Below are 23,871 nucleotides of genomic sequence, written 5' to 3'. Positions count from 1 at the left end.
GTAGTATTTGCCTTGTCTGTACCATGCAGTCCTTCATCTGTCATGACAATGTAGGAAGAATAGAATATAGTTGTCTTTTGGTGTGTTAGTCAGCTTTCTGTTGCTGTGACAAAACACTTGGGAAAATCAACTTATAAGAAGAAAACTGTGTTCTGGCTCACCATTTCATAGGTTCTAGTCCACGATTGCTTGGTCCTGTTACTTGGACCTGGGGCAAGAGGGAACATCACAGCAAAGCCTGTGACAGAGAAAACTAGTTCACCTTGTTGCTGTAGAAAAGGTTGGGGGTGGTGGTGGGGTGGGGAGGGAGAGAGAGAGAGAGAGAGAGAGAGAGAGAGAGAGAGAGAGAGAGAGAGAGAGAGAGAGAGAGGCAGTCATAGGGCAGTATCCCAATATCCACTTATTCACGTCAACTGCATACCCTCAATGATCCAACTTCCTCAGATTAGGCTCTTCCTTTTAAAAATTTCATCACCTCCCAGTAGCATCATGGGCTGGGAACCAAGATTTCAACACATGGGCCTTTGACAGATATTCCCGATCCACACTATAGTAATTGGAATCCATTGGGGATTGGTTCCAGGACCCCTGAGGATACTAAAATCCAAGGAACATTAAGTCCCTTATATAAATGGAGTATTGGCATATAACCTAGGCACATTCTTCTAATTTATACCATCTTTAGATTACTTATAATACTGAATACAATGCAAATGCTATATAAATAGTTCTTGTACTGTATTGTTTAAGAAACAATGAAAAAATTCTGTACATGTTCAGTACAGATGTAATTTTTTTTTCTAAATATTCTCCAGGGGCATTGGTTGAACCTATGGATATGGAGGGTCAAGTGCATTCAGTAGATATTTGGGGACTGTGCAGATTGTGGTTTCATAAACATTTTGAAACCACATGTCAAATTACATTTGGTATGGAGGACACTATAATAAAACATTTTATTAGAATGCAAAAAGGAATTTCCACAATACACTACACAAATAACAATATGGGAAACTAAATAAATAAAGTCTCACAATATGAGTTGATTTCAATATTTCCCTTTAATATTGTGGTTTTAATTTTTTTATAAATCTAAGAATTATTTCTGTGAACTGTGGTTCTACATCTTTGGGAATTTTTACATTATATCATAATTCTGAGAGATTTGTTTTAAGAAATACTAGTGTAAAAAAGCTTGATAAATCAAATTTTTTCCCTCCTCCAGTCAAAAACAATGCTCAATTCTCTTATGATCTTTTATCAGAACTGTGTTCATCCTAGATATATGGTAATAATAGTTTAAAAGTAGATATCAAATTCAGAAAGTGATGTGAGTAGAGACAAGTATTTATTTACAGTATCTAGCAGATGCTTCTTGATCATGTGACTTTGAACAACCAAATTCTCAGTTTTTTCTTCTACACTGCTTGGCTACTTACCATACTTATATCAAAGAGCTATTGTAATTTTTAAGAGAAATAAGATATATAAATTATTTTATACATTGCAAAGGTACAATTATTCAATTAAAGGTATAATTATTCAATTATAATTGAATCAATATCTGCTAAAATTTTAAAAATACAGTGTGGTCAGAAATACCAGTCTCCTGTCATTTTGTGGGTTGAAATATTCTTCCAAGTACTGCTATTCCCCTTCTGTGTCCTGCCTCCTCCTGCTACAACACCATGTGGTCATTTTTACACAGTGTGATAAAGAAAGCACTGAATGACTGTCAGCCAAAAAGATATTAGACAGGCTGGGGATATAGCTCAGTTGGTAGAGTGCTTGCCTCATAAACACAAGGCCCTGGGTTCAATCCCCAGCACCGCAAAAAAAAAAAAAAAAAAAAAAAAAAAAAAATTAGAAAATTGAACTTTAAATCTTTGAAGAGTTTTTGCTTCTAGAATTTTCAAATGGATATGTTTTACCCATGATTGGAGTTCTCAGCATCTTTTTGTGGAGAGGTCTTTCCACCCACACTCCACTTCCTTTCAAAGATGCTTAACACTTTTATTGATTCCTAAACATTTCTCCCAGGAAAAATCTATAAATTCATTAAAAACTTACAGGATATTATTTTAAAACGTAACTCTGAGAAAAGTAGATTTGGGTTTTATTCTCCATTCCGTCACTGAACTAGCTGTGTAGGTAGCATTTTGCATTTTTTTTCTGTGTATCACCTCTCTCTAATCTCTATATTAGTAAGCCACCTTATTAATTAGTTGAGGAGATTAAACATAAGCCCCAGACATGTAGTAAGAAGCTTTCCTATTTCTTTTAATCAGCATCAGATATCAGTCATTACTGAAGACATCATTAGAAGTATTTTGTGATACACTACTTTGTACATGTTTCTGAGATAGGTGTCAAACACCAGTGAAAAAGTGTAAAGGAGAAATATTTTTAGTACTTCTTGGTACTACTGTAAACCACTCCTGCAGGTATATCAATAACTTTGTTTCCCATAGATAAATGTGATCCTGATTATGGTGGACATAGCCCTACCTATATTATTAAATTCTTTTTAGTTGTAATTGGTAATACTTCTACCTGTCTTTCAGTTTGAGTATGTAAAACAATGATATTTATCAACATAAATATTTGCTTGTCACCATTATGTGAAGTAAAAGCAAGATGTGCGCTAAGAAGTTTATTATAACTTTTTATTTTTTCCTGTGGTGCATCTATAAAAGATCATTAATTTACCAGTGGCAGGGGAGTGAAATTCAAGGATTAATTTATTATTATTATTTCTTTTATTTTTAAAGGTGGGATTTGAAGAGAGGCTGAGAAAAATCTCTCTTGGCTGCTTTAAAAGGATTAGTAACAATGTTCTGACCTGAAATTTAGGTCTTGTGATTTCTTTCCAGGAGATTTTTTTCACTGCATTAAAAACCTGTCTGCAATGTTCTTATTATTTAATTCAATCTTAATTAGATACAATCCATTAAGATCTAAGGGATTGTTGTAAGGCCTAAAAGTGCAGAAGGCATTTTTTAAAATGATAATATTAATCATCTAGAAGTGAAAAAGACACTTTGCCAAGTAACCTTTCTTCTATAATAGTTCTATGATCATTTTGCAGTTCTTTCAAATTTTGAGTTTCAAAGATCATAAATTTAATCCCTAGACCATGTTCCCTGTTTAGGGGACGGTTCAGCCATTTTCAAAAGGAAGCTAAGCTTTGTGTTCAGAAACTTACTATGTTTAAGATTACGTGGTTTAATCGTGAGCATGCCTTGATTATCAGAGGAGGAAAGTCACACCTCAACTGGTAATGAGACCCCTTGGAAAAGAGTCGCATACTGAGGCACCAACATATGGTGGGAACCAGCTTCCTAAAACAACCTTTCAGAACCTCATTAGAATCACTGAGCACTATCAGGCCACCGCTTGATGGAAAAGCAAATGCCCAGAGTGCTTTTCTTCTGCAGGAGATGTAAATGGCTGGCCTGGAAAGAAAGCTAGGGTCCCTTACTTAAAAAGCTTAGGGTCCTGTTAAAGACTTTAGGGGAATAGCCAGAAGGTTCGAAGTAGGACCACTGGAACAGGATTGTTATTCTCCCTGAGACAAAGGCAGGGGGCGGGCAACTGGTGCCCATCCTTTCACTTGAGTGGGCTGGGGGAAGACAAGGTGGAGCGGGCAGAATTTGTTTTGTTTTGCTTTGCATGGGGCTCCCCAGGTCCACCCTGCATCCAGTCTGCCCAGCCCCCGAGCGCAGGGAGGACGCAGCGGGCAGCCGCAGTGGCCTCTGCGTCAAGGGGTGGTGGGGCGGGGAGGTGCGGCGCCCAGCCAGCAGACCTGGCTAGCTCCTCAGAGCCCTGTCGCCGCCCGCTGCCTCCTCCTCTCGCCCGCAGCCTTTCCGCGGCCGCAGCACAGGCGGGCCGGGCACGTGGGCACCTCCGTCACACCCTCACTCACACACACTCACATACACACGCGGGCGCGCGCGCATACGGATCCGCGCGCCTGTATCCCGTGCTGTTTCCCTGGCAGACACACAGGCGCTCACGAGTCTTTCCTTGCCAGTCCGCAGGGCAGCGACCCTCTAAACCCAGTCCCAGAACCCGCCCTTGGCAAGCAACTGCTTCTCTCCAGACAGCTCCTGTGTGGCCTCTGTCCAGCTACCTGGACCCGACCCTTTCTGGACTGCTGCTGGGACGTGGAAACAGCAAGAGGTGCTGGGTCAAGACAGAGTAACGGTAAAGACACACTCCTATGCTTAAGGCACTGCTGCGGATAGGGTGGGGCTCGCCATTAGTCGCCCTGGAGTCCGGGGACCAGGAGCCACAGGAGAACTGATGGATGGAAGGACTCAGGCTGGGTCCTGGGGTGGAAGGAGGGAGAATGGCTCAAAAGCTCCGGGAAAGCTCTTCCAGGCTCAGTTGGCAACCCTTTAGGCTCTGCATCCTGCACCTGTGCAAGTCTGAGATTGGGAGGGAGGAACGCGGGGTGGGGGGGGTGACGAGAGGAGGCACTTGTAGGGAGAAGCACATGGGTCGAAACGTGCCGCCATCCTTCCTTCCTTCCTGTGGTGGAAATTGCCCTCAACATCCCCGGAGACCTACTGGTTTCCAAGTCAAGTTGGGGGTTGAAGGATGGGGTCAAACATCAGAAAGTCCGAGAGGAAAGTTGGGAGGGTCGGGGCGGAGAGGCACTTCCGAGGTGAATTGGAAGCTGATCCTCGTGCCGGTGGGCGGTGGGGCGGGGAGAGCTTCGAGTCTCATTTCTCATTCGCTTGAGGTTCTTTTGCAACTGCAGAAGGGGACTATGGAAGGCAGAGTGTTTTCACGTGACCCCAATTCCCTTTTGCCTAAGGCAGCCTGCGATAAATGATCCAAAAGTGGGCCTTTCGCCGCGCAAAAGGCACGTGGTTGCTGAAGAAAGCACACTTTGAGCGTTTCTGAGCATCCTGGAATTTGACAGCGTGGCGGCGAGGGTGGTGGCGCTGGGATTTTAAGGAACGGATGGGAAAGACGGGAAACCCAAACTGTTTTTACCTTTTATTCACTCGGTCTTTGCGTAGTTGGGGCAGAAGACAGTTTTAAATACAGAGCAGCAGGGAGAAAGCCTTTCACTCTTAACTGGCTCTTCAGCTTTATAAATATGAATGAATCTAAATGCCCGAGGCGTCCCCGCGAAAGACGTGACCCACCTAATCGCAGAGGCCGCCAGAACGGGACCGTTTTCTCTTTAGTAAGGAAGCAGAATTGGGTCTGTTGGAAGAGAGAGAAGCCTCCAGGCTTGCGCTCTCTAGTGTCTCCTTTCCCTTTCCATCCTCCACCCTCACAGGGAATGGCTGGAGTAAGACAGGGCGGGGTCTGGACTGGGGTGTGGTGACGTCGGCAGTGTTTGGGTGCTTATGCAAATGAGACTGCAACCATTTCTTTTGGTCAGGCGGTTTCCCCCTCCAGGTCTTAAAGGTAGACCCAATCTTGGTCTGAACCCTTCGTGCCAGTGGTTCACTACCGCGCAGTATGGGAAGAATGAAGGGTTGCCTTATGTGCTGCATTTGGGCTTTTCATTGCCCATTCTGTAAAAGGATTTTTAACCTCGTCATTGCCTGGTTGCTTTTTTGAACTATCAGGAACAAAGTGTTTGCTTTGGGGACTTACCATTCTCAGCCCACACAGTCCCCTGAGACTCCCTGACTCCACCTACTCCCATTTCTGCAAGAAAGGTGTTGAGATACAGACCTACTTGTCTCTTCCAAACCTAGCACTTGTCTTGACAGGTTGTAAATACTTAATAAACACTTGATTTTGAACTGAATTTTCTTTGAAGAGGTTGTGTATTTCTCTCAAGTTAAATTCGGGGCATTCAACCGTAAGAATAAGACCGACCGTTTAATATCATTCCACCAACTTTAAAATTGAATTCATTGACCTTTTTCTCTCCAATTTTTCTGATTGCATGTTATATAGTGAATTCAAGAATGACTACAATTTCAGTCTCAAAATGTAGTATCTTAATGGAATTGAGGAAGATATGTACGTATTTCTAGAACATATGTACTTTGTCACCCAAAAAATGAGAAATACTAGAAATTTTTATATTGGATAACAGGTATTTGAGATACCAGTATGCTGATGAGATGCCTTGTCCATTATTTAAACATTTAGAATAAGTCAGACTAGTCACAGAAACTTAAACTCTATTTATAACCATTAATTTATCCAGTGATCACAGTTCAAATTTTACTATGTACATGTTAGAAAATAGGCTTCTCTTATCATTAAAATAAAACTTGTGTGTGAATAGCTAAATTTTTTGTATTATTTTATATTCTGGAGTTTTCATCCTAGCAATTTAAAAAAATCATTCACTTAATATGGCAGATCTGAAAGAGACCTGAGTACTTATCAAAAGCTCCCTAGTTTTTCTTTTACTTCTCAATTTGCCTCTCAACTTTTTTTAAGACTATGTTAATTCTTTATTGCTGCATACATATGCATGATTGGATAGTTAATGTATTCCTATGCAGAGTAGATTTTGAAATGATTTCTGAGCAGATGGCATTATTAACAAAAATCCACAGGCATAGTCTGATGCATGAAAAACATTCAAGGTTAGATGGCAGGAATCTTTGGATATAGTAGCAATTTGCTTACTACATTACTCTTCTGGTAGTGTTCATTAAATAATTTTTGATCAATTTAAGTATTTAAATATTGCCTTTAAATTGTGGAATGAATCATAAGCCAAAAATATTAATTTTGATTAATAATTATGTTCTCTTTCTCTGTGAATAACAGGTCCCAATGATAGACTGGAATAAATACACAATATTACTTGATATAGGATAAAGTTGTTTTTAGTCTGAATGGTCACTTTATTTCCTTGCAATTAATGCATTAAGGTATCCTTTCACATATGACTGATAATTGTCTTTGAATAGAATGCTTACCTTGGGAGCTTTTTCACCTATCACATTGGCAAAGATCAAAAACATTACTAATATTGAAGTGATCAGAGAGAAGTCACTCTCATCTATTGCTTGTGGTAGTGAAAATTGAGATAATTTTGTAAAGAACCATTTGGCAATATTTATCATAATTGTAAAAACATATACCTTTTGATCAAGTGCTTTCACTTCTAGGAATTTACAGACATGAAAAGCAAAGTATACAGATTTTTTTTGGAACATAAATAAGAAATTATAAGAAATAACACATATATTGTACATCCAAATCATACTTAATTTTAAAATTAAGTTAGTTTATTAATATCAAAAGTTTTTGAAAATTTTAAAAATGAAAAACCAAGATGCAGAATAGAAATAATTGTATGAAAAGATATAGGTTGGAGTGTTGGGGAGAAAATACATATTGACTCTTTTTTCAGTGACTGCACTAAACTTTTTTTTTTTTTTAATCGTAGAAAACAAGTTTTATTTGAAGAATGTTAATACAGATTCTTCACAGAGAAGGGGACCCAGAGTTGGGTGCCTGTGGGAGGGGGTGAATCTTGTCCTTTTTATAATTCCCAGGTTTCTTACTTCTCATGTCCCCTTCTTTTATCCCCCCTTCCCCACCCCCATGCAGTGAAAGGCTAGAGAGGGGCAATTCAGGGGAGCCTCTCAGGGAATACTCATTAATAATTCCCTGCTGGGAGGGACGTACTTCCCTGAGGCAGGTGACATTTTGTTTATTGGTTAGGGGAGGAAGAAGTGTCCTGAAGGTATTAACATTCCATTCCCTACCCAACTAGATTCATCTGTCTACACTAACTGCCTGACTTTTGTTCTTGCTTCATTCCTTGCTCTAATTTTAGTGAATCCTTACTACTGTAAGAAAAATTGGCAATGATCTCTCTGGATGAAGTTTTTTTTTTTTTTTTTTTTAAATTTTAGTTTTGAGGTAGTTACAGAATCACAGGTATTATTAAAGAATGACGCAAAGTTATTGTGAGCATTTTACAAAATATTCTGCTAAAGTAACATCTTGTAAAAAAAAACATACAACATAATCAGAATCAGAATGTATATATGCACACATATAATCTTGAATACACCACAGAGAGCTAGGAAATCTTTGACTACTTTGATGAAAGGGAGTTAGAGGTGGTACGAGATATCCTGGGGAGAAAGTATATTGGAAGATATGTTTCACTTTGGACCCTTCTAGTACTACTTTATTGTATTTTTATTCAAACTATAAATTTAAAAATTATGAACTGAAAATAGCAAAAAAATTCCTTTGTTGGAGCAGTATTCAAACATCAGCTGTCCTCAAATTAATAACGTACAAATTATTATTTTTATTTTTAGTTATACGTGACAATAGAATGTATTTTGGCAAGCTAAGCATACATAAAATATAACTTATTCCATTAGGTTCCCACTCTTGTGGTCATACATGATGTGGAGTTACCCTGGTTGTATATACAAATACAAGGCTAGGAAAGTTATGACCAACCAATTAATTCTACTCTTTCCTATTCCCCTCCTGCTCCCTTCCCTTCATTACCCTTTGGCTAGTCCAGTCTATTCCTATAAATAAGGTACAAATATAGGCATTTCGGCTCCATAATTTTTGTTGTTGTTTCTTAATTTATAAGAATGTTTTCTTTCAACATTTTGAGTAATGAAATTATTTGTAGCTTCAGATTTAGTGGCTTCAACTAATTTAGCCATTACATCAGCATAAAAACACTTCTCTTTTTAGTGAATGAACTAAAGTAACTTTGATTTTAAATTTAGTTTTGTTGTGGCTCCAGAATCACATGTAACTGATTAAGGAGTAACAGTTTCATCAGCTTTTACAAATTTTTTTGCAAGTGTAGCATCTTGCAAAAACCTGACTACAACCTCATAATCACAATATTGACATTGATACAGTCAAGTTATAGAACAGTTCAGTCACAGGATTCCCTCTGGTGCTCTTTTATAACCACAGTACTTCACTCCTGTCCCCAACCTCTCCTTAACTCCTGACAACCTCTATAATCTGTTCTTCATGTTTATTAAGTCATTTCAAGAATGTTGTATAAATGGAATCATATAGTATACCATCTTTGAAATGGACTTTTTTCACTCAGCACAATTCTCTATAGATTCATTCAATTTCTTATGTATACTAGTACATTGTTTTTACTTCTCCATGATATACATATACCAGATTTGTATAACCATTCACCTATAGAAAGATATATGGGTTATTTCCAGTTAAGAGTTATTGTGAATAATGGACACATCAATACAGGTTTTTATGGAACATACATTTAAATTTATATGGGATAAATGCTTAGGAGAGTGATTTCTGGGTTATTTACTAGTTGTGTGTTTAGTTTTTAAAGAAACTGCCAAATTGTTTTCCATGGTAGCTGTACCATTTTAGATTCTCACCAACAATAAATTAATGACCCATTTTCTCAGTATCCTTGCTAAAATATGACTGACTATATTCTATATTTAGACATTCTGGTATGTGTATATATAATATATGTGTAGAAATGTAAGTATATATAATACATACATAATTAAAAGTATGTATTATATATACATTTAATATATAATATGTATGAAGTATAAAGTAAGTAATTATACATATTAAATATGACATATATTATATATATAGTTATGTTTGTGGTTTTAATCTGCATTTCCCTAATGAATGATAATATTAAATCTCATTGCATATTCTTAGTTAAAATCTATACATAATATTCAGTGAAATGTTCCTTTATGTCTTTGCCTATCTTCTAAATATATATATATATTTTTTTTTTGGGGGGGGGCGGGGGGAGGTACCAGGGATTGAACTCAGGGGTACTTGACCACTGAGCCACATACCCAGCCTTATCTTGTGTTTTTTATTCAGAGACAGGTATCACTAAGTTGCTTAGTGCCTCCCTATTGCTGAGGCTGACTTTGAACTCAAAATCCTCCTGCCTCAGCCTCCCAAACCACTGGGATTACAGTTGTGTGCCACTGCAACCAGCTTCTAATTGTATTTTTAATGGTTGAGTTTTAAGAATTGTTTATATATCCAAATAATACTCTATCCAATATGTGATCTTCACATATTTTATCCCAGTCTTTAACTTATTTTTCATACTCTTTATAGGTCCTTTCACAGAACAAAAGTAATAAAATTTGAGACCTAGTTTATCAATCGTTGCTTTTGTTCCAGTTTTGGATGTCATGTGTAGAATCTTTTTTTAACCCTAGAACTCAAAAGATTTTTCTCCAATGATATTTTCTACAAGTTTTAGTTTTATTTTTACATTTAAATCTGGGATCCATTTTGAGGTTTTTTTTTTTTTGTATAAAGCATTAGGTTTACATCAAGATCATATTTTTGCTGACAATGTCTAGTTGTTTCTGGAACCATTTGTTAAGATGGTTATCTTTTCTCTTTTCCCTTGAAATTGCTTTTGTACCTTTATCAAAAATATATTAGGCATATTTTTGTGTGCATCTCTTTCCCTGTAGTCTCTTCTGTTTCATTGGTTTGTGTCTATATTTCTATTGACCCCATCCAGGTCTTATTATTTTTGCTATGTAAATCTTGGAATTGGGTAAAATCATTTATCTTGCTTTATTCTTTTGTTTCCATATTATTAGAGCCTTTTTACCTTTTTGTATAAGTTCTAGAATAATCTTGCTTATATCAAACTTTTTTCTGGGATTTTTATAGGCATTCCATTAAACTCCATACATTCATTAAGAGAGAATTGGTATATTTACTATATTGAGTCATGTAGTCTATGAACATAGTATGTCTATTCATATATTTAGATCTTTCTTTTAAGAAGAGCTGGTGGTTTTCAGGAAAAAAAAATACTATGCCTATTTTGTTACATTTTCATATAATTATTTCACTTTTTTAGGGGCTATAAATGCTGAGTGATTTTGGGGAAAGGGGTATTGGGATTGAACCCAGGGATGCTTTCCCACTGAGCTACATCCCTGCCTTTAAAAAAAATTTTTTTTGAGATAAAGTTTTGCTAAGTTACTTAGAGCCTCACTAAACTGATGAGGTTAACCTCAAACATGCAATTCTACTGTCCCAGTTGCTGGGATTACAGGCATATGCCCTAGACTTGTCTTTCTATTATATTTTGTGTGTCCACTTGTTCATTGTTAACAAGTAAAAATGTAAATATCTGTGTATGTTTATCTTGTATCCTGTGTCTTTGTTGAATTCACTTATTCTAGGAGTTCTTGTTTGATTTTTTAGTTTCTTTAGGATTTTCAATATGGATAATCAGAAGATCTGCAAATTTGGGAAGTTTTCCTTCTTCCTTTTGGATCTGTATACCTTATATTTACTTTTTCTTGCCATATTACATTTTCTAGAACTTCCAATAGTATGTTGTTTCTGACCCTTGGGAATAAGCATTCAGTCTTTCAGCAGTAAATATTATGTTATCTCTGTTGTTTTTGTATCTTTATCAAGTTAGAAAGTTCCCTTCTAATTTTTGACAGATTTAAATCAGGAATGGATGTTGAATTTTATCAAAACCTTTTTCTGTACCAGTCAATATGCTCATGTGAATTTTTCCTTTTAAACTGCATTTTTATGTAGTATTACATATTGAATTTTGAATGCTGAACTAGTCTCGTGTACTTGAAATAACTCTACTTGATAATGGCATATAATTCCTTTTATTAAATTCTATTTTCTACTGTCTTATGAATGAATTTTTGCCTATACTCTTTAGAAATATTGATGTATAGTTTTCTTTGCCTGGTTTTGATATTTGAGTAATACTAGTTTCATGAAACTAATTAGGAAGTGTTCTGTTGTTTTCTATTGCCTGAAGAGACTAGAGTTCATGTTAATATTTATTTAATGTGTAATAGGATTCTCCAGTGAAGCCATCTGGGCCTGGACATTTGGTTGATGAGAGTGTTAAAATAGCATACTTGAGTTTTAAAAATAGTTATAGAGATATTAAATGATCTCTTTTATATTGGATAAGTTGTATTTTTTAAGGAACTGGTTCACTGCATCTAAATTATCAATTTATATATATATATATGTGTGTGTGTGTGTGTGTGTGTGTATAGTTTTTGTTAGCATTCTCTCTTTTAGAAGACTTTGCATTTCATGTTTATTATCAGTAGTTCATATAGAACATCTTGTAATGATTAGTAACAAAAACACAAAAGGTCTTTTCAAATATTAAGTGTCAGTGGTTTGGGGTAAATATTGGTTTTCCCCACACAGAAAACTGAATATTACACAGTTTCAGGAGATGGTGATACCATTAGCATAATCCACCCAAATTATACAAATGGCAATACTTAAAATCATGCACATTATTTCTCCATTTCATAAAACTTTCACAAACATTCCTGGTGCAAAAAAAATTCTTCAAAAACTGCATGATAACATTAAGCTAGAAAATTCACTTTGGAAAATAAAGGAGTTTTGTTTTCTAAACTTGGCTTTAAGATTTATAAAAAGTTGTTAAAACTATAGTGAGGAATGTATTGAAAAATGTGGGGAAAAGGAACTTCCAGTTGATAAATTCAACATGTCTGAAAATATTTTAGTTATGTAAAGGGAAATTTCAAGAGCAAGAATATATTATAAATAATAGTCTTTCAGCAAGATGGACAAATGAGTAGCTATTGTGTCAGCTGTACCCATGAGAGAGAGGACTTCTTGAAAAATTCTTATTTATAGAATCTTCTGTAAAATAGAGTTGGTACCTCAATTCATCTTTTACTAAAACAACATCATAAGAGTCCATGTATTTGTCTAAAAGCACACGTGCTCTATCATTTAGATGTCCAGTTTTCAGAATGTGTTCAGCATTGGCTACCCCATCTTACATTCTTAAATCTGTTTTATATTCTACTACCAGAATTATGTTGCTCTTATCTTTTTGTTGACTGAAATATCCTGTTTTCTTCATGATACCATGTTGTGTTTTTAAATACATGAATTAGTTCTTCATTAAATACTTTCACTACTCCATTTTCATCAAAATTCATGAAGCTGGATACCACTTTGATATTTGTATGATAAACCACAGCTTGATGGATAAGTTCCTCTAGTATATCACCAATGCCAGTCAAAAGTATGAACACAGGGATACTGTGCTTTTGGAACTTAGCTAAGAAATTCTCATATCCTTCTTTCAGTATAACATCAGATTCTGTCAGAATTTCTTAAGTTTAAATTTTGGTATGATTTATTCAAACAGTGTGATTTGATATACCATTCTGCCATATAAGTGTATGTCTTTTCCACAGTTAAGAACAGGATCAACTTCTATGGCATAATACTGTTCCTTTAATTGCACTCAATTTTTTGAACATTCATCATTTTGTTAGTGACATTATATATGTTTTCCCTTTGTAGGAAAATCTACTTGGCACCATATAAAAATCTATAATTCTCTGAAGTCTGGCAGTTCTTTCTTTGATAAGACTACAGATAATTTCTTCAAATTTATAGGGTTCTTGACTCAACTTTTCTGGAATTCTGGTATCATTTTGACATGTACAGCAGATTCTTGATCAGTTATTTCTTGGGTATCCAAGCTACTTTGGTTTCATTAGCTGTGAGCAAATAGCAATATTCACTGGCTATCCATGGGTTTGTACAGATTCTCATCTCCGTGTTCTTGATCTTGCTGCCTATCTTTCTAACTTGAAGGTGAATATGTACTGAGTCAGCACCACTGGGGTCATCAGGATGCACACTGTCGCTGGCTGCCTCACCCACACTCGATACAGTTGCCCAGTCCAGGGACAGGCCCTTGTGTGCCTCCAGGTCAGAGAACAGGAGTTCACTTTCCAGGCCTGTGAGTCCTGGAAGTGCTGGGGCTGCACATGCTGTGATGTCAGGCCCTCTTTCCTGTCTGCTGCTTCTGTTTTCTTATGATCGTTTTGATGTCTGCAGAATTTTCAGACATAATCCCTGTCTCATTTCTACTTTGAGCATGAATGAGATCCACCATATGGAGCTTATATACATAAGACTAAATATGACTTTGGAAGTTATTATGAATCTTGTGATTAAAAGAAAGTAACTGTGTGGATTTACAAATCTATACCACACTTGTTCCACACAGGTCTAGCTCCATTGTGAAGATATTTTTTGGACAGTATTTTACATTTAATGAAGTATTTAGACTTTTAGTTGTGCCCAGTAAATATTTATCTGTTTTATAAACATATGTCTCAGTTATCTATTAATATACAATAAACCATTCTAAAACATAGTAGCTGAAAACAAGAAGAATGACATTATTTATTTTTATTCTGTGGCTTGGCTGGGCTCAGTTGTGTGGTTCATTTGTTTTAGTTGGTATTAACTGGCAGTTTGGCTGGGGATAGAATGTCTTGTTATTGTGCCTGGGGCTTCAGCTTAGATGCTACAATAATTTGGTGCATGGTTGAGAGCAGCTCTCTCTCTCTCTCTCTCTCTTTCTCTCTCTCTCTCTCTCTCTCTCTCTCTCTCTCTCTCTCTCTCTCTCTCTCTCTCTTTCCTTTCCATGCAATGATGATGTGCTTTTTCCTATGGTGTCTGGCATCCAAAATACAGAAAGAAGAAATTAAAGACTTGTTCAGCTATTGGAACTTTCATAGTGTCATTTCTCCTGCATTCTGCTGGCCAAATTCAGAGCTAGCCTCAATTTAAAAGAATAAATAAATAGACCTCATACCTTGATTGAAGGAATAGTAGACATATACAGAGTTGGGAGGATCTGTTAGTGTTTGTTTTTGCAGATAACCTACTACAGAAAGTAACTGCCAAAGGTCAAACTTGATATTTGATGAAGATAACAAAATATGTTAAGAGCTTTCAAACTCATACATTATAGGACAAGCTAATATGAATATGTAAATAAATACAAATAATAGTTTATGCTTATGGTAAGCTTATGAATGACCTCTAAAGACATGTCTACTTCCTATCTTGACAACTCTGTTACCTGATTTGAACAAATGTGCTTTGCAGACATAATCTTGAGATTTAAGAGATTATCCTGGATACCTAATGGGTTCAGCATACATAAGTGTCCATGAGAAAGAGGCAGAGAGAGATTAGATTTAGATATACATAGATATACATAGTATAGGTCAGGTGACCAAGAAGACATAGTGGGGTGACATGGCCATAGATCAAGGCATGCCATCATTCACCAGAAGGTGGAAGAGGCAAGGCTCAGACTGTTCCCTGCAACCTTCAGAAGAAATACAGACCTGCTGATACTTTAAATTTAGGGCATTGAAACCTATTTTGGCTCTGTGGTCTCCAGAGCTCTGAAAGTAGATATGTCTGTTGTTTTAAGCATCTACGTTTAAAGGAATTTGTTACAGCAAACTTAGGAAATAAATGCAGTGCCTATGTCTGAGGTGTTTTCAAGTTAATAAATCTTTTAGGTATTTAAAAGACTTTTTGTCTATTTTAAAAGTATTTAAGATTTTAGTTAAGATTTAAAATCTGCCTTTGGTTCATGGGAGTCAACAAAAATATAAACTTTAATTTATGGAAATTACTTAACGATATAATTACTTTTAAACAAAATTCACAAGAAGGTGAAAAGGGAAGTCTTTAGCACCCTTTACCAAACTCCCCTGCCTTAACATCTGTGTCAAACAAGGTACAGTATCATAACCAGCATATTGACATTGGTATAATCCATAAAGTTTTTCTAATGATATAGCAATTTTTATTTTGTATATATGTTTTTGTATGAAGTTTGTGTAATTTTTCGAATATAATACTTCATGTCACCCTTACCATTAAGTTGTACCATCCTGAAATATTCCCTCCCACTTCCTATTTATAGCACACCACCTGCCCTAACTCTTCGCAACCACTAATCATTGTTCATCTTTGTAATTGTTATTTCACAAATGTTGTATAAATAGAATTAAGAAATATGCATTCTTTTAAAGTGGCTTCTTAATTTTTTTTTAACTTGGTTGGTATTATTTCCTTGAGGTTCATCTAAATTCTTGCAAGTAATGAGAGTTCTCTCCTTTTTAATGCTGACTGGTGCTTCATGGTGTGGATGTAGCACAGATGGTTTCAAGTCTTCACCCATGGAAGCACATATAGGTAGTTTCCAGTTTTGACTATTATGAACAAAGCTGCTATGAACATTTGTGTACAAACTTCTTAAGTTTCCGTTCTTTGGGGTAAATGTTTAAGAGTGCAGTTGATGGTCACTTCAAGAAGTCTAGTCTGTTTTTTAGAATGGCTATGCCACTTGACATTCCCATCAGTCATGTATGATTCATCCAGTTTCTTCACATCCTCACCAACACTTGGTGTTATTAATGTTTAAGAAAACAGCTTAGTCATTTTGATAAGTGTATTGTAGTTCAACTTTGTGGCAAAAACATATATTTAATAAAGTATAATTGTGTCTTTTTGTATTGTCATTTGTAAAAAATGTTCCCTCCCTTTTGATTGGATATGAGATTTTTAAAAATCTTTTTATTTAGTGTTATCTTTTTGCTTATGTACAGGAGTATATTATTTATAAAATAAATTTTTAGGCTGAATTCTATATTTAGAAAATATTTTGCCTCATTTGTTGAGATAATTGTTTTAGTCAACTTTTTTCACTGCTGTGATTAAAAGACCTGACCAGCACAATTATAGAGGAGGAATAGTTTATATAGGGGCTAGAGGTTTCAGAGGTCTCAATCCATAGCAGGCTCCATTCCTCAGGCTCCATTCCTCAGGCTCCAAGTGAGGGAGAACATCGTGGTGAAAGAGTGTGGCAGAGGAAACCAGCTCACATGGAGATCAGAAGAGAGAGTCTCCACTTACCAGATACAAATAAGTACCCAAAGCCACCCACATCCCCAGCACCCACCTCCTCTAGTCATACCCTACAAGTTCAATTAATCCCTATCATAGAATTAATTCCCTGATTGGATTAAGACTCTCACAACCCAATCATTTCTCCTCTGAACCTTCTTGCTTTATCTCACATGTGAGCTTTTGGGGGAAACCTCACATCCAAACCATAACACTCATTATTTCAGTATTTTATCATGTCTCTTGTTACTCTCCTTGTGCAACTATTCCTTAATCACAAAATAATCAGCATTTTGTTCCAATTTTTCCTGTAATATGATTCAACATTTTGATTTTATTCAGGCAACCTATCTTATTTATTAGAATTAGGAAAATTTATTTCATTGTGTCCATAGTGAACTTCAGATTCCATGCTCAGATTGATTTGTGTTTAAGGAAAATTTCCTCAAGTAAAATATGAACTTGTCAATGTCAGGGAGATAATTTCTTGGTGATCTAATTCTTTCTTATGGAATATTAAGCTTGTGGTAAATGCCAAACTTTAGCCAGTGCAGACAAGTGTCTAGGAGTCATCCTTCTGTCTAAGATGTAAGAACCTGCCTGCTATTTCAGGTCTTTTCATATTTTCAATTAAAATGTTAATTAAAATTTAATATAAGATAATTTCAAAGAGGTAATAACAATAGTTTGGGAGCTAAAAGTGCCTAGAAAGATGGGACAAGAATTGTCCAAATATTTAGATAATTTTCTGATGAAAATACTGGCATGATTGGTTGAGATAAAAGAAGAGAAAAGGCCTATTACCAATGTCAAGAATAAAGAGTGGGATATGAGTACAGGTGTTTTAAAAAGTAGCTGTGGAATATCAGGAGTCACTTTATGCCAATAAATGTGACAGTTTTAATGAAATGGACAAGTTCCTCAGAAAAGATGACTTACTAAAACTAACAACAAGAAAAAGAAAATCTAAGTGGCTTTATGTCAATGAAAGAAATTGAATTTTTAATTGAACATATTCCATAACAAAAATTCCAGGCCCAGATGGCTTTACTGGTGAGTGCTGCCAAACATTTAAAGATGAAATAAAAGTAAACCTCCTCATATTGTCTCAGAAAATATACAAGAAACTCTTTTCCTAGGGCCACCAAAACCAGAAAAGCAAAATCCAAGAATAAAGCAACAGACCACATTCCCATGAATGTATTTGAAATCAATCCACAACAAAATATTCACAGATTTATTCTAGTGGTATATTAAAAGGGTATAACATCCTGATCAAGGAAATGAAGAGATTGGTTTAAGATATAAAACCAATCAATGTAATCTTGTATAGTTACAGATTTAGAAGTTTCAGAATTATTAAAGACAAAATTATGATTCAAATTCAACATGTTCACTAAAAAAAAAAAAAATCCCTGAACTAAGGATGAAAAGTAACCTAACTAAACTAATAAAGGGCATCTATATATTAAAAAAAAAAAAAAACCTAAACTAAACCTAAACCTAAACCTAACTAAAGTTGTACTTATATGAAATATTGAGTACGTTCCCAAGGACACTGGGGCAGGGGTGAGGAGGTAGCTCTTAGCACTTCTGTGCAACATTTTAGTGGATTTTCCAGCTACTAAATAAGACAGAGAAATAAGCCATAGGTAACTAATTAGAAAAGAATAAGGTAATGTATGTATAATATGTCAAAGTACACTCTACTGTCATGTATATCTAGAAAGGACAAATTTAAAAGAAGAAAAGAAAGAAAAGTAGAAGTTAATTGTCTTCACTCATTGAGGGCGTAGTTGTGTAATTGGATAGTATTTGTGAACTTAAAAAAAGAAAGACAAAACTTGGCCATTATTTCAAGACAGAAAGATTGTATTTTAAAAATCTGTTTGATTCCTCATACTAGCAACTTGAATCAAGAAAGCAATTATAATCATATCCAAAAGTATAGACTAATTAGGGATAAATTTAACAGATGATGTTCAGGACTGGTAACATTGAAATGTTTAAAACATTGTCGAGAGAAATTAAAGAATACATACATAAAAAGATATACCAAGTTCATAGATTGGAAAACTCAACTCTTTATATGTCAGTGCTTCCCAAATGGATCCATAGAATTGATAGAATCTCATTTAAAGTCCTAGCAGGTGGAGTTTTTTCATTTGTTTGTTTAGGAAGAAATTGAAAAACTGAGTTCAACATTTGTGTGGAAAGGCAAGAACCTAAAATAGGTAAAATAATCTTCAAAAGGAGAAGACATAACATGAAATGGTTGGGTTTGACAACTGCTGAGTTAGCAATTTGTGATTTAAAAAACTTTGGGTCTAGTTGTAAGTGCTTCAAAGGTAAGCAATACAAAATGGGAAAAAGAAAAATGTAAATATAAATTCAAATTTAAATAAAGTCCTGATATTTTATGTGTTTATATTCATATACACAGATGAATAGAGAAAACAATAGTTTTGTATTTATAGTTGGTATTTTATTTAGGGTTCTTTGTAAGCTGTAGAAACTAATGCTGGCTAAAAGACAAAAGAAAAAGAATTTTGGCAGCTTCAGGGGCTCAAAGACACAATAGGGTGCTTGGAAATAAGATGGAAAAGGGCAAGAATGAAAGTAGTTCTGGAGAGTAGGCACCAGGATCCATGACTACAGTGGTAGTTACAGCCTGGGCATCATGCCTTTGATGGAACTGACAAGATGCCAACATTTGTGATTCTTTTGTCACCTTAAGATTCCAACTTTAGGGAGGGGAGTCTAATTGCATAAATGTAGGAGATGTTTTTCAGAGATAGTGACAATATTTCTGTCCTCCCTGTTCTCATACCCTTTGCAATATGACTTTGTTGCTACTTCCATCAAGAAGTGGGATATAGCCAGGCTTGGTGGTGAACTCCTGTAATCTCATGGCTCAGGAGGCTGAGGCAGGAAGATTGTGAGTTCAAAGCCAGTCTCTGCAATTTAGCTAGGCACTTAGCAGCTCAATGAGAACCTATCTCTAAATAAAATACTTTAAGGTTCTGGGGATATGGCTCAGTTATTTCTGTACTCTTGAATCAATCTGGATTTAGTTATGAGACTTGCTTTGGCAGTGAAACGTTAGAAAAGGGACACAGAAACTTTAATAGCACTTTCCCATTGGGCTTACCTTCTTTTGACTGCAGCTGAAAATCTGAGCTTACAGTATAAAGAAGTTGGAGCTAGCATTTTGGAGAGGCTGTATCCACCAGAATCAAAGTGCTCTGCCTGATAACTTAACTACCACGAGAATGAGAGCTAGATCTTCAGACCATCCACCCTCAATGGACTTGAGAGATGAATCAAGATCAGTAGAACAACTGATCATCTACATGTCACTCATATTGCTGAACCAACAAATCCTAAGCAAGTAAAATTGTTTTATTTTAGGCCACTAGATTTTGAGATGACTAGGTACACAGCTATAGATAAGCTGATGCACACACACAAATAAGAAAGTAAAAGAAAAACTGAAACATGTAGCATTGGTTTTGCACTTAACATTATATTGAGTAGACTAATACACAACAAACAAGTTATTTATAGTATAATATAACCTGTAAGAGTGATAATATAGTAATAAAAGAATATATATAATATGTAATATATAGTAATATATATGTATATATTGCATCCTCTGAATATGCTAGTGTTTATCCAAGCATTTTATTAGGAAAACATATAATTATGCCTACTTTATAAATGATTTTCTTCATTTATTAAGTCATCTGGCCAAAAAACCATAAATCATAGAGATAAGAATGACTTTGGACAATCTGTCCCAATCTGTTGGGCACTAGTACATCTCTTCATATGGAGACATTAATTCCTACAAGATCCCACTGTAGTTAGGTAAGGAAGATTATTGAAAATGTGAAGAGGTAGAGGTTGTTATCCTTTTTTTAGACTGTGAGTTGTGTCATTCTTAGTCAGTTTTATTTTCTGCATGGAGTATAAGGACATTTTCATTTATTTCCATTCTTCCCATTTTAAGTCTTGATTTTGTTGTTACTTTAAAATTTCAATGTAAATTTTTCTTCTTTATAATTTGTACAGACAAAACAGTTATTTTCTTGTTTAACTTAATGTTCCCTTTTATTCTTTAATATGGGCTTTTTGTAACTGAGGTCTTTGTTTACTGGCTGAAATTCATGATGTAGCCCCTCCTCCCGCAACTTTCCTAGGACTCATCCATTCTTTAACAGATGGAATATTTGCCCTGGGATTTTTATAATTAGAATACAAACTAATTGGGTAAAAATAAAAACTGGGGATTACTTATTTCCCTTTGATTTTTACAGGTGTTGAATATTCTGAGAAGTCTTTTTATTTTCGCTTTGTACTTCTGCTTGAAATACCTAGGAATTCTTTATTTTCAAAATTTCTGTTTTTACTTTTATATTGTTACTGTGATTTGAATGTACACATCTGTAATCAAAATTTCTATTATAGTATTTTGTTTCATTAGTTCTATCCTCTTGTTTGGATAGACCAATTATAAATTTTGTGGATCACATTTATCTGACTTCAGATTCCATTAATGTTTTGTGTACATTATTTCAATTATTTCTTTCTCTTAACTTTTGTTTTTATAGTGTGTGTAGTTACTCTAGACAAGTCTTCTATGTCTCCAAATACAGTCTTAGTAGTGTGTATTCTAGTTTATGTTGTTTCTAATGTGACTTTAATTCCTATGATGAGTTCTCCCATTTCATACCTGTATTCATCCACTAACTTTTTCCTTCCAGTTAATCTTTTTAAATAAGTGTTCTCTTTGTAACCCCGGAGCCCTCATTTCCTGATTTATATTTATATTCTACATTCATCTAGTGCTTATGTTTCTTTTTCTGTCAAATACCACCCTTTTAACTCCATTTATATGAAAACCTTTTTCATTCTTTGTAATTATTCATCTTTGAATCAGAAACACTCTATATTGTCAGAATATTTGATAAAATATTACCCTACCAATGGAAGGTAGATGGAGTGAACTGGGAAACTCCACATCTTCAATTCAGATTTATTTTCTAGAAGAGAGGCTGGCAAACATTTTTGATAAGAGAATTGGTACATATTTTCGGTTTTGTAGTCCATGGAATCACTCTACTGTCATATTACAAAATTAGTCATAGGCAATTTGTATGGGAATGGATATGTTCCAATAAAATTTTATTTACAAAATTCCGACAATGGGCTGTATTTGGTCCATAGGTGATATTTTACTGGCTCCTGCTCTTTTGTGCTGCTGTAGACAGGAGGCCCTTATCAGATAATGATGAGGACAGCTAATGCAGCTCCTAGGTGCAGGTGAAGTCAGTGGGTGTAGGCTTGTCCCTCAGTTGATTCTATTAGAATGATGCCACCTGGGCAGAGGCTGTGCAGTTACTTGAGTTTGCTTAAGGTTGTTGCATTATAAAATATGAGTATATATATTTATGTGCATTTAAAGTATTTATAAGGTTGTATTTAAATTTTATTTACATAGATACCGTGTTTTTAAGTTGAAAATATATGTCTATGTATTTTGACCAGAATTTTTAAATGTAAAATTTGCCAGGGGATAATTGCCGCTTGCCAACGACCAGTGGGACAAATGACATGTACTCTTCAGAAGTTCATGAAGCAGCTTCCGCTTTATTCGGATAACACCCTCAATATATAAGTAGTCTCATGCATAAGCAATAGTAACCAGATATGTCCATCCAATCCTATTAAAGGTCAAGCGATCACGAGCTCAAGCATAAATGTAAGATAGTATCTGTCCACGCACTAGGCGGCTGAACCAATTATCATACAGCCAATGGTAAACACTTCCTGTTTTTCTCAAGGCGCATTCAGCACGCCCTTTGGCTCTCTGCCAGTCGCCATCTTTGTATGCATGTGGCGTAACCTGGGCCCTGGGTCTCGCCTGCCACATTAATGGTTATTCATTTGCTATCTAAAAAATAAGGAATAGAGTCAAAAGGTGTTGCTTTTCATCTTGGTTTTTTAATTGTATTTATTTATTTACTTTTTCTGCAAGAACAGGAATGCATAGAAAAATATGCAATAATTTCTGGATAATTGATTTGGGGGAGTCCCATGTTGAACAATATCTTGTGAAGTTTTTCTCCATAAAATGGTGGGTGTTTTTTACTATAATAGTATCTTCAAATCTGTATACATTTATTTTTAACCCTTCTATTGTCATGGGAGAAAAATAGACCAGTATTTACTAAAGAAACTAAGGTTAAGAGAGGTAGAACTATTAGAAGTTACAAATTTAATAACCAATAGAACTAGGATTCAACTTCAGGAAGGTCAAGACTGAAATCAGTGCTCCTATCAAGGTATCCTTTGTTACTATGCCAACAACTTTTATCTTTAGATAATTCACTAAATAAAAAATTTTAATGTGGATAGTTCATGTTTTACAAAACACACTTTCTTATGTATCAGGTTATGCTCTTCCAGCAAAAAATATTTGGAAAATTAGCTTATTTCAGTTTCTCAGTGGTGATATTTATTCATTTATGCCACTGATATTACTGAGCCCTAGGGTAAATAATGCAAATCAAGCAGATAAATCTCAAACTTCATGAACTGTTTATGTATCAAACCTCATTTAAATCTTTAAAATAGGCACCGTGAGAAGTTGTTCACTTCCAGAGGTGCTTCCCTTTCAGACTTTCCTAGAGCTTCATCTTAACCTTCTCCACATCCTACATGAGTGTTTGCTTTTAGGGTATATATTTCAATTATGGATGTGACTAAACATTATCCAAACCTAAACCAACACATTAGTTAACATGGTCAAGTTATTTTTTTTCCCCCATTGGATTACCCAGCACTATGTTTTGCTCATTAAGATTATAGAGGGGGTGTGACATTTGTTTTTTGACTTTCAGTGTACCTCTCTCTCTCTCTTTCTCTCTCTTTTTTTTTCCCCCAGTGCTGGGGATTGAACTCAGGAGTACTCTCCTATTGAGTTATATCCCAAACCTTTTTAAATTTTCTGTTTTGAGACAGGGTGTGACTAAGTTGCTGAGTCTGTCCTTGAACTTGTGATTTCTCCTGCCTCCTGAGTTACTGGATTGCAGTAACTGCACTACTATGATTATTATA

At 35.4% G+C, this 23,871-nt stretch overlaps 1 protein-coding gene and 1 pseudogene across 1 annotated transcript in view; one reads left to right on the top strand and one right to left on the bottom strand.

The window, feature by feature from the left end:
• The first annotated feature begins 3,918 nt into the window (after positions 1 to 3,918).
• The window catches only part of Slc6a15 (solute carrier family 6 member 15), a 51,323-nt gene continuing 31,370 nt past the window's right edge, over positions 3,919 to 23,871 (top strand). Inside the window, exon 1 of the mRNA XM_047551593.1 lies at positions 3,919 to 4,206. The gene's annotated coding sequence lies outside the window, so the exon portion shown is untranslated. The remainder of the gene's footprint in view (positions 4,207 to 23,871) is intronic.
• Positions 12,593 to 19,956, bottom strand: LOC124982950 (cytosolic 5'-nucleotidase 3A-like; annotated as a pseudogene).

The sequence above is a fragment of the Sciurus carolinensis genome, chromosome 4 (genome assembly GCF_902686445.1).
Source record: "Sciurus carolinensis chromosome 4, mSciCar1.2, whole genome shotgun sequence".
Classification (NCBI taxonomy): Eukaryota; Metazoa; Chordata; class Mammalia; order Rodentia; family Sciuridae; genus Sciurus; species Sciurus carolinensis.
Note: the sequence above shows the minus strand (reverse complement) of the source record. Positions and strands in the feature narration are given on the sequence as shown.